Genomic DNA, 13,611 nt, shown 5'->3' on the forward strand with positions numbered 1-13,611 from the left:
CGGATCACATATGGTATTCTAGAGCATAATCAATCATCCTTTTCTCGTTCGCTCTCTCTTTTGTTACTTTCTCTGCCACTCTCGAATTTTCCTCGATGAGAATCCTCCTAGAAGGGATGCGTTACATCAGAATCCCTTCGGAAGCTAGTCAAAACATTGGGCCGAATGAGAGCTGCTGCAGAAGAGCTGTACAGGAAGTCTCTTTGCCGTGTGCGCCCCGTGTCTCGGGGAGAAACTTCCGAAATTGGCAGCCGAAAAGTTCAGCACCCGAAAGGGATGCACGGAAGCTAAACTGGAGCATCCGCACAATGCTGGCTCGGAGAGAGGATTTAGTAGTGTCGTGACTTTCAATCGTTGCACTGTGAGAGACGTCGATCCGTTTTTTGGAATGGTCAGGACGAATATTGTGGGGTGATTTTCGCGTGTGTATATTTTTCCCAGCATCGATAACGAGTTACAAGATTGTTAAAAGTTGAAAGTGTTTAAATTTTATGATGAACTTTCTTCTCTTAAATGCGTTCAGTTGTTAGTCGTATAGCGCATAGTGGTTGTTTTAATGCAGCTCGCTGCAAAGTGCTTTCACAGTGACAAAATTGGGCAATTCAGCTCACGGCTGGTATCCCTTGGGAGAGAGAAGGAGAGCCAGCTAGTGTAAGTGCGGTCGAGAGAAAGAGAGGGAGAGAGAAATTCCGGAAACAAAAGGATCGCCTTCGTATCTTTAACGTGTACGGGCGCTAGTTAGAATGTGAGGGACAATTCGTAGGAAAAAAAAGAAAATCAATAAAATTCATTCAAGGTTATTCACATCGGTTAAAAGAGTATGTGTCGAGACAAATTGACTTTCGGCAGGGAGGAATAACAATAACAACCCACAACGAAGGCTTGAATAGTGATTTTCACCGCGACGAAAAACTACGCACAATCATAGATAAAAGCATTTGGTGACAAAATGCAACAACCACAAATAGGACAAGGCGTTTTGCCTCCCAGCTGCTTGAGTCATGTCCTAGCCTAATCAGCAAAAAGTACCTTTTTGCCGACAAGTCAAAGGAACGTGAGAACGTGACAACAATTTTCTCGCATGCACTTTTCCTCACTGGTATGTGGTATTAGAGGCATCCGTTGCCAAGTGTTTTCGTGCGAACCTTGCCAAACCGGAAAGCAGGTCAAATTCAAATTTTCTTGGCACCGATTTCTGCACTGCCAGCAGTGCAGACTGATAGCAGTCGACCTGCAGCTGGGAAATCCAACGGCCGAAAGCTGCGACTAGCCAAACAGCAGAGGCGAAAACAGGCAGCTATGGAATATCGACGTAAGTTGACCTATTTGTAGCTGTATATTTCTGACAAGCGATTACATTTCTATCAATTGTAATTGTTTTTTTTTTCGCAACATCAGCGAGCAAGAATCGCTGCTAGGGCAATGCTGGTAAAGAACAAAGATATCAAATTTACCGACAGGACGGTTTGAGTGTTTCACTAAGTTTCAATCACGAGCAGTCCGCAGGGACAAATGTCAATTTGCGCTATGAAAAATGTGATATTCAGAGGTGGAGTGCTGTCGCGTGGCTAGTAAAACACCTGGTCATCCTGGGCTCGGTGCAAAATCCCGTCTATGATTGGAGAAACGAATAAGCCATACGGCTTAATAACGATTTTTTAGGATATCAACCCCATATCAGCGATTACCTAGGGGGATGCGGTTATGATTGCCGCCGGAGTTCGGTGCAAAATTTGCTGATTGCACAAACAAGGCGAGCCAATTCTAAGCTAGATCCCCGGTGACCAAACTAGCTCTAATATACTGCCGATTTCAGTTTATTCTATCAAAATAAATACGATTTTATTGTTCACGGAAGCGCGTGTTTCGGAATTTATTTGTTTATCAATTTGGACTATGACACTGCGCTATTCACCTATCTCAGCCTATAGCCCGGTGGTGGTGGTTTGGCCTAGCATGCCGTCAAAAGAGTGGGGTAGACGCTAAAAATGGCTTTGGGAGTGGTTATGGTGCAACCCGATTTGCTGGTGGGTGTCATGATCAAGGACTTTTGCGTGTTTGTACTGGGAACGTTTTACGCTGACCAAAAATTGCCACCATTAGATTTAGAAATGGATGGATGAATTGATGAATTGTATTGTTTACTGAGAGATCGTTGGCAAATTGTTATTTCTGTTATACTATAATAGGCGCGTGTAGCAATATAAGGGAAACTAGCAAACAATTATGTGAGTAATGCAACTTGGAAATTGCTTGATTTTATGACGGAACACCATTTGAAGTATGTTTAAGTCGATTCATATTTTCTGTCGAACGTAAATGCAAATATTTAGGTCAGATGGCTGACCTATGGTATGTCTGAAGAGTGGCGATAGCTTCAAGGAGTGATAAGTCTGCATCTTGGAAGAACTAGCACGAAGGGACAGCTCAAGAAGAAGATAGGAGAGCTATACGTATTCATTAAGAATAAGAACAACATGCACACTAGGACGGCATTCGCAACGGACTTGATACCCATCACTAGATGCTTGATCTAGTGATGGGTGCCCAATAGGGTGGGACAAAAAATAGATTCCAGCTCCGAGCAACTTTTTAGGTACCATTTGGGTCCTAGAACAACTGTGCAAATTCTTAGCTCGATCGGTGAAACTATATTTTTGCGCCCACTGTTTAAAGTTTGCATGGGATTTTGTATGGGAAAGTTAACTTTTACAAAATAATTCCTCCAGGAGTCGCCCATTACTTCCTAAAAATAAATCGTTATGTGGCTTGTATAGGAAATTTAACAAAGAAAAAAAGTCTCGAAAACCACGAAACGATCTGATTCTTGTGGAAAAAGTTATTAAGCAAAAACCAATTGATGCTCTGACGATTGAAAAAATCTTAATTTTTTCTAGCACCACTGCTGTTAGTCGGCCAATTATACGCAATTTTGTTTAAATCCTCTCTTAACGTGTCTAAATCGTTTATCTATACTATTTGGCCACTTCGCAAGGTTTTGAGTTATAAATTGAGTTTTCTTTTGTACATAATAAAAGAAAGTTAAAAATTTTGTATACAATAAAACCGTCAGAAGCAGTGATGCTATGAAAAGTGAAATTTTCATCAATCTTCAGGGCATCAATCGGTTTTTGCTTAATAACTTTTTCCACAAGCATCAGATCGTTTTGCAGTCTTCTAGACTTTGTTTCCTTGACAAATTTCTTAAAAAAATCAGACATCTGTTTATTTTTAGGAGATAACGGGCGACTCTTGGAAGAATTAATTTGCAAAAGACGATTTTCCCATACAAAATCCCATGTAAACTTTAAACCGTGGGCGCAAAAATATAGTTTCACCGATCGAGTTAAAAATTTGCAGAGTTGTTCTGGGAGCTAAATGGGACCCAAAAAGTTACTCGGAGCCAAATTTTATTTTTTTCATATAACCATGTCCCACTCTAGTGCCCAATCGTATTGACCAAATTCCTGCATTACCATACCTACTTTGTAGGCTGGTTGATTAGCTAAGTAAGATTATTACTGCTGCTGCAGCTGATTGGATCTCGTAGTGCTGATTGTACAAGATGCTGAATTGTTCTTCAATCTTTAAATGACATGAGATCACGGAAGGGGAACGTTCGTCGATTCGTGCTGGAAGGATTCACCACTCATATACCCAAACGGTGGCGCACGACATATGGCGAGATGCCGAATCGCTGGTTTATACCGTGCGTATGAACCGTGCGGGCAAGATTCGAATCGTTTCATAAGATTCTCGACACGAAACACAAGATATGGTTTCCAGCAAATTGTCCTTATTAAAACGAATAAATAATAGAAAACAATTAAATTAGAAAAAACTACAAGGGGCAGCCCTATGGGGTTGCACGAGCTGTAGACGTAGGACTATACTACTTAATGTAAAATATTTATTTTCTTAGTACCTTTATAGTAATAATAAATCAAACATGTATATCTTACGTATGGTTTAATCATAACCAATCAACATCGAATATTACATATAGAGGCTGAGTGAAAATGAATCACGTGAAGGGTAAATGAATCAATGAATTGATCGAACGTAAATAATAAACTTTCGTTGTGCAATTTAGTAACAAATTAGATCTACCTACCTACACATTCGCCTCAAACATTAAATCCAAGCGTACAAAGCAAAATGAATCAACGCTGATGATGATGGGTAGAGCGAAAGAGACAACTAATACCACGACACTATGTTAACCGTGTTTGCAAATGGAGCTCGCATGTACAAACTATTTTGTGTACGAATAATTATACATAAAAGTGTGCTGGAAACGAGCACAACACAAAAGATGGAATAGTGCACGGCTTACATATACTAGGCTAGCTCGTTAGAGTGTAAACATTTGACAAGAGCGCGTCATAGAAATCGTCGGCGAAAACAATTACATGAAATTCATATATTGTTTACTGCTAACGAATGATCGGCACCTGGTAAATCAAAAGGAAGCTATGCGATGGTCCAAAATCTTTGCTATGATCAGAAAATTACGGTGGGATATGTTTTCTATGGCATGCATCCAAATTCCCGATTTACGCTAATAATCACATAGATGCACTGATTATCCACTGTGTCTAGTGTAATTATGGCGTAATTTACGTCAAAAATCCATTGAACACTATTTTTTGCACCGAAAGAGCTCAAATATTGTCAATTAACAACTTTCGAGAAATCCATTTGTTTATCTCAACGATTTCTCTGACGTCACCGAAAACTGTCAATTCGCGGAATAGCAAGCCTCTTTTCTGTGAGCCGTGGCATAGTGTTTGAACGTCAAGCACAGTCGCATTCACTGGGTAGCGTACCTCCACAGGCAGTGTAACGGACTTCTAACTCAGCTGCACTGGCTGTGCAAACACACAACGCAGTGACCTGCTTCGTCTGCCGCTCAACAGGCAACTGGGTTTATCTATTGGAATCTATTCTTAGAAGTATTTCGGGACGATATGAGCAAAAAATTTGAAAATTTATCGTGAGATGGCTGAATTATATTCGTTTAAAATTGGACCACTTTTCGTTACATACCATTTTTGTAGAATTTGCAACGTGCACCCCTATATCGAAAACAAAGACGTAGTCCTACGTCAAAAAAACTTTCAATTTACTTGATTTACCTTTGTGATTGTTAACGGTCAAATCATTGCCGTTACCAGTAACATTAGAAGCAAATATTCCATAAATTATTGTATTGTATTCTATTGTCTTCGATTAAAAAAGTTACATCGCACAGACTTAGACTAAACACTAACTTAAACCTATTTTTAATTTAAACGATTCTTTACTAATATTAAAATCAAACAAATGATAGACACTGGCCGTACTGCGTGCGATGTGTTGAGCGTCAATTCTCCGGAAAGATCTTCCCGGAACGTCGAGGTCAAGTTTTGCTAAAAGCGCAGGAGAGTCCACGTTGTCTGTCAGAAGGTAGAAAATGAAAAGTCGTTGCAGAAAGATCCGTCTGTTTCGCAGCGTAGGGAGATTGATGATGGTACAGCGATCTTCATATGGAGGAAGCTGGAAACGATTTTGCCAGGGTAACCGACGAAGTGCAAACCTGATAAAGTTCTTCTGTACCCGTTCGATACGATTAACATGTATGGTGTGATACGGAGCCCAAATAGTAACGCCATATTCTAAAACAGCGGTTCTCAACCTTGTTTGCTCCGCGGACCCCTTCGATATCACCTTCGGTCATCGCAGACCCCTTCGAAATTATCCTGGGCGGTCGCGGACCCCCACGACTTAACACGATTTATACGCTATATATTATTTTCAGTCTAATACGATGAATAAACTTGAAGTTTTAATATCCGTCCGGAAAAGAATTTCTTCTTCGCGTACCCCCAGCAACGACTTCACGGCTCCCTAGGGGTCCGCGGACCCCAGGTTGAGAATCGCTGTTCTAGAATACTACGTACTAGTGTAATGTATAGTGTTTATAGACAACACACATCATTGAAATTACGAGTGTTGCATTGAATTAGGACTCATCAGCGTAGGCTTTAGCTATAACGGAAGAGTAATGTGCGGTAAAGCGTAGCTTACAGTCGAGAATGACACCAAGGTCCTTGACGGATACGACTCGTTCTACGGGAGCGGAACACATTGAGTATTCGAACTTAATTGGAGTATATACTCGTGTAAAAGTGTGCTGCATTTTTGAATATTCACACTCATTCCGTTTCTATCGCTCCAGTCAAAGATCCTATCGACGTCCATTTGCAATGCACAACAGTCTACCATAGTTGTTATGACACGGTAAATTTTCAGATCATCAGCATACATGACGTTAAAAGACGATAATTCACTGCAGAGGTCGTTCACAAAGAGCACAAATAGAAGAGGTCCGAGATGATTCCCTTGAGGAACGCCCGATGAAATGTGGAAAGGATCCGAGAATGTGGTTCCAAGTCGCACCGAGGCGCTACGGTTCGCAAGGTACGAGAAGATCTAATTAGTCAGCCAGTCCGGCAGTCCAGTCCGCCTTAGCTTTTCCACAGCAAGCTGATGAGAAACACGGTCAAAAGCTTTCGAGAAGTCGATGTACACGGCATCAATCTGTTGTCGTTTTTCCAACTTATCAATCAGCGACGACACGAAGCTCATCAGATTTGTAGTTGTCGAGCGCTTTTTTACAAAACCATGCTAGTCCAAAGTGATGATGTGTTTTAACGCAGGGTAGATAACATCTAACAACATACTCTCGAAGATTTTAGGGAGGTAGCTTAAGATTTAAATTCCTCTATAATTGGTGACATCATGTACGTTGCCTGTTTTGTGGATTGGAGTTATCAAAGCTTCCTTCCACTTCGTGAGGAAAACATTTTCAGCAAGAGAGCGATTGAGATGCTGGTAGCGCTAAAGATGATATTCGGTGAATGATGTTGCAGGCAAATTCAGAGTGAACATTGGCAAACTACTCAAGTACGATTCAGACAAAGGTGGTGAGATTACTTAGCACGTTTTGAAAGAATGACGAGAATAGATTTGCTGACTCCGCTGGTGACGTTGATGTCCTGTCTCGATAGTTGACGCATTCCGGGATTCCACCGGATCACGTTTTGTTCCGCAGGTAAGACCAAAACTGCTTCATGCTGCATTCAATTCGGGAAATATATGAACGAAAATATGTTGCATTCACGGGTTCGAATTGGCGTTCTAATTCCCGCACGGACGTTTTGTTGGTTTTGTTGGCCTTTCTGAGACGATTTCGAAGATTTCGTAACTCAGCATTCCACCAAGGTCGTTTGTTATCCGAGCGGCGCGTGCGTTTCCTCCTAGGTACAAGTTGTTGAAATATTGATTCCAGTTCGTTTTATTGAAATTATCCATAATCTACAATTCAGAATTTTTTGAATATTTCAGAATATTAGTGAATGTGGCAACATTCGCTTTAAGCACTTTAAAAATAACGAAGAAAGTATTTTCGTTTATTATACAAAATTTGTTGATTAAAGAGATTGCCGTGTTTCAAACATCCTCAGTTGACATGAGCCACGGAACGGAATCGTTCGTCGTTTCGTGGATTCGCGTTTGTTGGTTCAAACGGTGATTGCACAGCAGATGGCGAGATGCCGTATTGCTGGTGTACACTACAGATTCTAGTCTAGTCTACACATACACAGCCAATACATGTAGGGATCCTGGAAAATTGCAGACGTTCGTCCACAATTTTTCTTGTCATTATTAATGTTTGTGGCACATATTGAATATGACACAAGCATTAAAGCGGCCAGGCCAACTGTGCAGCGTACAAAATAAAGATGATTCAAAATTATACGGCAATCAAATTATTCATTCAATGAATAATTTAATCAATGGATTATTTTGAACCTAGAATAAGAAAGAAGCGTGGACAACCGTACACAACCGTTTCAATTTGATGGGGGTTTGATAAATCGTTGGGAGTGATTTTGCTAAGAGGGTTAATGTCACTGCTTTGGTTCCTGGGATGGGACAGAGGTATTTAGCCCTGTCATGGCTAATGAGCCAGGTTATAGCGCCTTTACTCGCTCTCTGAAATAATGATAGAGAAAATTGACTAAACTAAAGACAAAAACGCCTAAACAACTAAAAGCACGCAAAATATTTTCACTCATTTAATCATCTAATGAAAAGTGTTAGGAATTATATGCGAAAAATGACAATTGCACCAAGCGCAAAACAAACGTTTTACGCGCAAACTGTAGTATAACCCGTGTTTGAGTGAAACAATAAGATAATAATTGGAAATCTTTCACCCGATAATCGCCATAGTCTATTTTTTTAGTAAAGAGAGCTCTTGTGCTCAGACTGAAAAATGTTTGCTCTTCGTTGCACAGTCTCAAACTCCAAAATTTTGCAATTCCTTATTTCCCGATTTCAAGCATCATACAGTGGTCGCAATAATTGAATCCAAGAGAATGTAGCAACACGACCCACGCCAATTTGTTTGATATTGTGCCATTTCTGGCCAAATTAAGTAGTAAGCACATTTGCATCACTTCACTTCACATCGGACCCAACATACTGAAAGTGGTGCAATCAACATACGTTTCAGGAATTAAAATCTCCGACAAAATTATGTTTAGGATACAGATATATTAAATTGAAAACATTAGCATACATTTTGTGGATTTCGTTAACGTCGATTCTCGTCAATCCGAGCAAGAGTTCATGCACGGATGCCGAGAGTTCATTATTATAGGGTAAACCTGATATACATGTCAACTGTCTAACGGAGCTTAATCTCACTCACACATAATGTTTTAATATAATAATTTATAATTCAAACCTTTTTTACGTTACCTCAATATAGCTGTATAGTGTATACATACATAGATGATTTTGAAATTACGTTAGAAGGAACAATATCGTTTTAAATGTAAGTTGGCTAAAAGCTTTATGTGACTGCTTCAAACCTGCAAAATTATCGTCGAACGGAATAAGAAGTTTGCGACCATTGGACGAACTCACCAGAGAGTGATTCGGCGTTAAAACTAGGGATGATTCGTAATCAATTGGCACGTATGTCAACAATCTACTGTTCACGATATTCTCGACTTCGTATAACCACACTTTCTCCTGTGGCAGACTTGTTTTCAGCATCTTCACAAGAATTGCTTTAACGGACTGTACCAACCTTTCCCAGAAGCTACCCATGTGTTGTGAGGCTGGAGGATAAATGACCAATGATGTTGTTGGTTATGTAAATACTTTCATGATTTCGTTTTGATCTACAGCGGCCAATGCTTTTATCAGATCTTTCTCCGATCCAATGAAGCTCGTCCCTCGATCGCTCATTATCTGGACCGGAACTGCACCGCGAGCAAAACATTTCCGAAGAGCCATATTGCAGGAATCCATGTTGAGAAAATTAGAACGCCCCACTTTTCCTCGGTTCGGCGACCGATTGCAATTTGATGAGATCCAAAATAATCTACTTGATGTAGGAAAAGGGGCAAACGAAGACTGCTAAGTGTGCTGCAGGAAGATCACCCATTTCCGGTGGCATCGGCTGCACTTTGCGTATTTTACAATGCTGACAGAACGGATTTTCTTGTATTCCATTCGAGCTCTAGGAATGTAGAATTCCTTTCCTGCCTTATTCAGGAATGCTTCATGGTACTGATGATGATACCTTTCGTGAATGTCTAGAAGAAATTAGGTATTTGGTAAAACTGTCAGCGTAATCACAAACATCAATGCAACCGTGTATACGGATGACTCCCTCGTTATCGATCGATGGATTAAACTTGTAAAGAGGGCTCCTTTTATGGAAGAGCTGGCTTACCTATTGTAGGTCTTGTAGCATTTAAAAAACCCAGCTCGTCCGCGTAAATATCTTCTATGCTCGATTGTAATGGAAATAGCTCGCAACAGCTCTTCCTGTGTTTAGCGGTCCAGCTAATCGAGCCCTTCTGCCTTTCTTTTCTGCTGAGAAGCGGTAACCAAAGCAGTCATACGAAGCAGTCGTTGCCAATTAGAAAACGTTTTCTCGCTGTAAAATGTCACGAACTTTATGGTGAAGTACATTTGAGCGCAGTTCTAATTTTGTCATCCTTTGCGCGGTTCTTCGACCGACCAGTCCACTTTTGAGCCTGTAAGAATGATGATGCTCTTCTCGAGCGGTTATTAGCGTCAAATGTCGGCCTACGATGCCATTTTGTTCTTTCATCTGCTGCATTTTCTTTAGTCGGCACATACCGCCATTCGGAAGTCGACTCCAAGATCTCGCTCGCACGAAAACACACGAAAGGCGAGTAAGCGTTATGATTTGAGCGCAGCCGCGTGTTTTTCTTGAATGTTTTTAGCGAAACGGGCTCCAACTACAGCCCCTTGAAGCTCCGACTGAAGAATTGATACGAATTTGAGTGGGGCTACTGTTGTGTTTGCGCTTGTTAAAACTCACCAGGTGCGATCACCTTACATATATCGTAAGTAGGACACCGCAGAACCCAGCTCGCTAGCGTCCACAAAGCTGTGAAGTTCGATGGGCATCTCGTTTCCAGTTGATTTAAAAAAGCATCACCGAGGAATTCGTACCGAATTGGCTTGTGGTAAATAACTAAGCCACGTCTTACATTTTTGTAGTTGTCAAACTTCAATTGGCTCATATCATGTCACTCCCGACCGCTATACTACCTGCAGTGAAAGTTTCAGGGGCATGAAAAAGTTGGCAAATAATCCAAGAGAATCCTAGATACTCATAAGTACGCGGAGTACCTCCCGTTTTTTTGCGTTGAAAAGAAATTTACCATGTCGTTCCTTGGAGAGCTTAAACCGCAAATCATGGGACTCGGTGTTCCATCGCATCCACAGCACTTTCTCCAGGGTGAACTCTGGACTGATATATAAACTTTTTCCCGAACTATCACTGCTCCTGCGCGCCTTCACGTTCGGTGAATTTGAGATCCAACCTCTCATTTTGAACCCACCATGCCTATGGATGGACGTCCTTCGCAAGCTGTATGGCTTTTTCTTCTGTTTTGAAACTCGCAAGCATGTCGTCTAGGTACTTAGTGATAGTTACGAATAGCTCCTACCGCTGCTGGTAGATGTTCCTCGAAACGCTCGGCTTTCTTGTTCACAATAAACTGTGTGCTGCTGGGCGAACGGGAGGCACCATACGTCATGACCTTCATCTGGTTTGACCGCTTCATTAACGTGGAAGAGGAAGCGTTGGCTTTGCTGGTCATCCTCGTTTACCTAGACCTGGTGAAACATTTCTTCAATGTCTTCGTAAATTGCTACGGAGTTTTCCCGGAAGTTGTACCGCATAGACGGTAAAGGTGCCTCCCATTGATGCTTCGGCGTCCCAGACGATTCAGACCTTTGCTGGTTTGCTTGGGTTAAACACGAGCAAAATAAGTATGTACCAAATGAGATTTCCAGACATACGAATCTACTCGGATGTAGGATGTACGTAATCGACCAGCTTCTTTTTCAAAATTTCATCTAGAGTGGGTTCACATTTCATCAGCTTAACGAAGCAATGATGTTGTTTAAAGGTCACGGCCTTGTTGAAGGACAAGCGTACATCGTCATACCTCCAAAGAAGATTGGTATAGTCACGACCATTTCGCATCCTAGTATTCGAGCGCATGTTTTTTTCTGCGCCCATTCCTCAGCAGCGGACAGTAATTTCTTTGAAGACCCAAAATATCCAGACTGTCAAAAGCAAAGTGTTTTTCATGGCGTCGTGGGAGTGCTAGAAAATGTGAAAACTATACAGTTTTTGATTATCCGCCGAGCACGTCCCATAGATCGTCTAACCGAGACGCGTCTTCATTATTTACATTCACGACTTTCAAGGCGCGACCTAGCCGGATATTGTTCATGCCGATAAGAGACGGAGACGTACGCTGTCATAATACTCCACGGGTAGACCTCCTATAAGTTTATTTTTCGGAAGTTTTAAATCCTTCACGGATAAAGCATAAACTTATTGTGTTTATTCTGCATCCCAGATGTTTGTAGCGAGACACGTTCGGCAGAATCCTCGAAACGGCAATGATCAGATGTCCAACGAATACACTAGGGGTGTTTCCCTCCTTGAAGATTCAGTTCCGTTGCCAAATCTTCTTCGAGCAACTTTACCTGAGAGTCACAATCAATAAATGAGTGGGTGTTAAAGTTGTACTGGGTGATATTGGTGTTGGTTACACAATTTCCGACTTGGCTTTATTGGGCTGAATTTAAAATACTGCCAAGCGGCCGGAGTGATTCCGAGATTCCGAGTCGGCATTCCGAGATTTGACAAACAAGTCCTTCGGATCTGAAGTTTCGGTTTACTTATTCAAATGACAGAAGTTTAAACAGATTTCAGCGCATCAAAGACGCATCAAGATTGGCTATAGGTCAGGTTTATCCAGGTCAAATTTGTCACCCACCGGTCCCCAAAAGGATATATGAACCGTCATACTTAGTTTATGAAACCGCTTGAACATCAATTCCACCTACACAGACAAAATATTTTGTAATTTTAAGTTTATTTTCATGCACATATTTGGAGCATGAATATAAATGTAAAATTAAGTTCCACCACAAATACACGTACAACTTCTCGTGCTTTCTTCAACGAATTTTATTATAATTTTACACGTGGATTGAAAATTACAGTTTCTTTAAACGGAAAGCCAATGCACTTCAATGTATTTTTACTCGAATGCTGCTGTAAAATGAATGACATGTAATATTACACGAATGAAAGTGTAAAATTGTATGCTGTTTAATGATCCAATTGATTTTAACGTAATTTTCAATCAAATTTTTGATTGACATTCGAATTGATTTACATGTCGTTTAAATTTCATTATTTTTTGGTGTGTAGTCTTAAAAACCAGCGGTTAGTTGCTACTCTTTGCAATTTATTTTTAACGTAACCTGTAGCAATATTAATGGAAACCTTGTCTTTATTAAAACTGTAGAATGTATTAACAGAGTTCGATGATAGCATCGTGCCTTACAGGTTTCCACAGTAGAGGACAAAAAATTGAATACAAAATGAAGTATAAGGGAATGTGGACTTGATTGATTCTGTCTTGATTTATTTATTCCAGCATAATTTGATATGCGCTGTTTAACATGAATGTGTTTTGGGTACCGAGTTCTATTGTTTTAAAATCAGGCGCGCTTGCTGTTAATGGAACCTTATTTTAGAACATTACCGAGTAAAAAGGTTTTAAAGTGTATCGAAAGCTTTAAAGTGTTAAATAGTTCTTTCTAACAAAAATACCGATATAACGGTTTTTGATGCTTAAACCGGTACTCCCAACCCTAGAATTAGAACGTCATAACAGAAAGCTATAAAATGTATACCTCATGTTTATATATTTACTGTCCCTTTAATTTTTTGTGGAATAATAGGTCTCCAAAAACAGTAGATTCATTTTTTTAGAGCCAAGCAAATTACGTTGGGAAACAAAATTAAAATTTTTCAGAGTACGTACATATTTGGACCAGCGGCTTCTTAAACCCCTCCCCCATAGTATACGTCAAATGTCAAAAAATGCTATTTGGTTCGAATCGTTTGAATGGAGATATTTTCGTTTCTCGAAAAATACGGGAAATTGGAGTTTTGGGGCACTTTTTCTCAAAATACCCTAT

At 40.4% G+C, this 13,611-nt stretch overlaps 1 protein-coding gene across 1 annotated transcript in view; it reads left to right on the top strand.

Moving 5' to 3' along the window:
* The first annotated feature begins 220 nt into the window (after positions 1–220).
* The window catches only part of LOC131693197 (MOXD1 homolog 2-like), a 321,492-nt gene continuing 308,101 nt past the window's right edge, over positions 221–13,611 (top strand). Inside the window, exon 1 of the mRNA XM_058980829.1 lies at positions 221–1,312. The gene's annotated coding sequence lies outside the window, so the exon portion shown is untranslated. The remainder of the gene's footprint in view (positions 1,313–13,611) is intronic.

Source organism: Topomyia yanbarensis, chromosome 3, assembly GCF_030247195.1.
Source record: "Topomyia yanbarensis strain Yona2022 chromosome 3, ASM3024719v1, whole genome shotgun sequence".
NCBI classification, from domain to species: Eukaryota; Metazoa; Arthropoda; class Insecta; order Diptera; family Culicidae; genus Topomyia; species Topomyia yanbarensis.